This window comes from Jaculus jaculus, chromosome 1, assembly GCF_020740685.1.
Source record: "Jaculus jaculus isolate mJacJac1 chromosome 1, mJacJac1.mat.Y.cur, whole genome shotgun sequence".
Lineage (NCBI taxonomy): Eukaryota > Metazoa > Chordata > Mammalia > Rodentia > Dipodidae > Jaculus > Jaculus jaculus.
This window is the reverse complement of record NC_059102.1, coordinates 78,766,534-78,770,650: the sequence shown is the minus strand read 5'-3', so window position 1 is coordinate 78,770,650 and position 4,117 is coordinate 78,766,534. Positions and strand designations below refer to the sequence as shown.

General features: G+C 36.5%; 1 pseudogene; it reads left to right on the top strand.

The window, feature by feature from the left end:
• The first annotated feature begins 2,904 nt into the window (after nt 1-2,904).
• LOC123462185 lies at nt 2,905-3,824 on the top strand (annotated as a pseudogene).
• The last annotated feature ends 293 nt before the right edge of the window (nt 3,825-4,117 follow it).

Here is a 4,117-nt window from a genome sequence, read left to right as displayed (position 1 = left end):
TTAATAAGAATGGAGTTCTCTTCTAGTCTTGCCAGGGCAGGTTGGCATTTAACTGACTACCTTAAAAGGAAAGCTATCTTGCATCTACTGATATGGATTAGGAAAAAACAAAAACAAAAAGCAGCTTTTTAAAAATCAGCAGTTACCTATGCAGTAGCCCTAAGAATACTGATAACACTCTGCCCTGGCAGGACCAGAACTTGAGTCTGATCCAGTCTTACCCAAGGTTAAGGAACATGTGTTGTAGCTTCCTATTTGTTTCTCCACTCTCCTAAGGCATAGTGGGCCCTTCCTGAATTAGCAGTGGTCTTCCTGGGACTACCAACCAATAAGATTCTTCCTGAACACTTGAGTTTGTGATGAGGATCATTCTGTTTGGAAATGTGTGAGCCCCTTACTTATAAGATTCCTTACCAAAGAAAGATTCTTTTCCCCTATGTAAGAGAGATTTGCCTGAATTAAACTTCTTTAGGCATTTTTTCTTACCTAAACTCTTTCTAAAATAAATTTCATAATTTATTATCAGTCCACGTTTTTCAATTCTTTGCTAATGTGGACAAGAACTGGAACCTTGAGATTTGCTGGTGTGGGAGTTCTAAACCCATTCAGCGGTCTCTCCAGCATCGTTCCACTATATCATAAGTTTGCTGATCTACTTTCATCCTCAGGAGAATCTTTCTCTTTCTTTCTTTCTTTTTTTTTTTTTGAAATATTTTATTTTTCATATGTTTATTTCCTAGAGAGAGTGGGGGGTGGAGAATGTATGTACCATGGCCAATAGCCACTGCAAATGAACTCCAGACACATGGGCCACCTTATGCATCTGGCTAATGTGGGACCTGGAGAATTAAACTTGAATCCTTAGGTTTGTAGGCAAGTGTCATAACCTCTAAGCCATCTCTCAAGCCCATCTTTCTCTTTCCTAATAAATGGTTTCTGTTTCTATTACTAACAATGTGTTCCTGGTTCAATTATTGTATTGGGATAGAAGAACCTGGAAATTTTTGCAGACGCACTTAGAACTCATATCTGCACTATAACCAGAGGCTACTTTAACTGTGCTTGTCAGTGAAAATATTCTATATTAAGAGGGAAACAAAGAAAATTAATCAAGAAATAACTAAAGAAAACCTGCTAAAATATGAAACTTTTGAATTGCCATGTTTTTGGAGAGGAAGACTACTTACCAAAAGATTTTTTGTTTGTTTGTTTGTTTGTTTGTTTTGTTTTGTTTTGTTTGTTTCTGGTGAGGGATTTTGGTTGTGTTTTTTTTTAAGTCTTTAAAAATGTATTCATTCTTTGTATGTGTAAATCTAGATATGTGTATGATGAAAGTTTTCATAATCACTAAAACTATAGAAATTTAAAAAAAGAACACTAGTCTCCAGTATGACCCACAGTGCTTCAGGCAAGGTTGTTTGACACTGTGTGATGGCATGAACTGTGAAGTAGAGGTGTGGTATATTCATAACCCAAGCTAGAGTGGAGGTGTGAAGTGTCATATAGGTGAATGCTGCCAGAAATCCCATTATTTCATTAGAGTAAGATACTGAATTAATTTTTGATCATTGTACTTTCAGGAACCTTGGATTATTGCCAACATTTTGGAAATATCCACACTGTTATACAACCACATATCAGATGGTGACCCACAGTTTAAAAATTTGAGATTTAGACCCAAATAACTGACTTTGAGTAGAATACTTCTATTTGCTTAACACACAAATTATTTTTCATGTATGCATATTAATTGGCTCTATAAGTATATGTATGTATAGTTTGTGCTTTTATTTACTTAGTTTTGTAGATAAGTTGAATTTAATCACATTTTATTTGCATAGATATATTTTATTTTATTATATTACCTCACATAGGCATGTTTCACTTATGTAGAACATGTTTTACAGTGATTTACTTATAATAAGATATTTTAAAAGTCCTACTGTACAGTATAGAATTCAGAGTTCTAATCTCCATCTAACTGTAGAAAAAACATGAGAAGTTATCAGGATATTTATAAGAATTAAGTATAACAGTTTCCATTGAGTATTTTGATTAGTGTTTCACATGTATAACTATTTTACAATTAAATTGATTTAAAATTTTTTTCTATGTCACTCTTTCCAATACTATGATTTACCCAAGTACTATCATTTATCAGTTTTAACTTACTAAGTATGGAGCCAAAGGTGTACTTTTAGTTCACTTAAAAGGAACAGCATATCAAAATTTAATGCTAGGATAGAAAAATCACAGAGAAGAGAAATAAAATTCCACCTTTGTTTTACTAGTTTTGTAATCTTGGTCCACACACTTAGCCCTTTAAAGCATGTCACCTTTCAGTAAAATGGAGGTCAAATCCACTGTTTCATAGAGTAGTTCAAGATGAAAGACAATCAAGATTAGATAACTTTAAAGAGAAAAGCTTGCTTACAGTGGTATTATGGCTGTATATCCTGATTCCTTCAGATTGCCATGTTCATTTCACAAGAACCATGAAATATGTATTTGTACAGGAAATTTAATTTTTTTATCAATGCTATGAACAAAAATATTCTGCTAGTGACAGGCACTAGAGCTATAGCCATTTGGAAATTGTAACAATTTTATGTCAGCTTTCAGGTGGCTGGGTTTGTATGTGCATGTCAACCATGGGAATCTATGCCTCTGTGGAATTTAACGTGGTGGGCACTGTGATTCTCTGTTCTCACACCAGTTTCAAGATGTTACTGTCATCTTGAAGTGTTATATTAGCTTAAAAGTTGTTTGTAGCCTTTTGAGCTGTGAAAGAAAAAGAGAAAAAAAATACAGGGAGAACTACAAAAGAGAAAATGAGTGAGAGAAATAGACATAAAAGAGAAGAGAGATTGAACTTGAGTTGGTAGAGGTGAGTCTGGTTTCAAAATGGAGGGCCATGATCCAGAAGAACTAGAGCAGTATAGGAAGTTGTTTATTGATATTATGAGCTTTGAAAGTACAGATGTCAGTTTGAGAGAACAATTTGAGAAATGGGGCACACTCACAGATTGTGTAGTCATGAGAGACCCCCCCAAACAAAGCATTCCATTGGCTTTGGCTTTGTGACTTACTAGTGTGTTGAACAGGTGGAGGCAGCAATGTGTGCTCTGCCACACAAGGTTGATGGCATAAGAAGATCCTTAAAGCCTGGTGCTCATCTAACAGTGAAGAAAATTTTTGTTGCTGGTATTAAAGAAGACACAGAAGAGTATAATCTGAGAGATTACTTTGAAAAATAATGCAAAATTGAAACCATGAAGTAATGGAAGACAAGCAGAGTGGAAAAAAGAGAGGATTTGCTTTTATAACTTTCAATGATCATGATACAGTTGATAAAATTTTGTTCAGAAATGTCACACTATTAATGGGCATAATTGTGAAGTGAAAAAGGCCCTTTCTAAGAAGAGATGCAGTCAGCTGCATCACAAAGAGGTCGTGGAGGTGGATCTGGCAACTTTATGTGTTATGGTGGAAACTTAGGAGGTGGTGGAGATGGCTATGGAGGTGGAGGTGGTGGCAGCAGAGAGAGTTATAGCGGAGGTGATGGTAGAAACTCTGGTAGTCATCCTGGTTATAGTAGTAGAGGAAGCTATGGTGCCGTTAGACCAGGATATGGAAACCGAGGTGGTAGATATTGTGGTGGAGGAGGAGGATATGGTGGCTACAATGAAGGAGGAAATTTTGGTGGTGGTAACTATGGTGGAGGTGGAAACTGCAATGATTTCAGAAATTATAGTGGACAACAGCAGTCAAATTATGGACCCATGAAGGAGGGAAGGCAGTTTTGGTGGAAGAAGCACCAGTAGTCCCTATGGTGGTGGCTATCGTTCTGGTAGTGGAAGTGGTGGATATGATGGCAGAAGGTTTTAAGAACAGCAGAAAAGGGCTACAGTTCTTAGCATGAGAAAGAGCGAGGAGTTGTCAGGAAAGCTGCAGGTTACTTTGAGACATTCGTTCCAAATGCATTAGAGGAACTGTAAAAAATCTGCCACAGAAGGAGAGATGATCTATAGTCAGAAGAGTTACTTCAGTTTAAACAGGAAACCCTGCTTGTTCAGGACTGTCACAGCCACAGTTTGCAGAAAGTGCAGCTACTGGT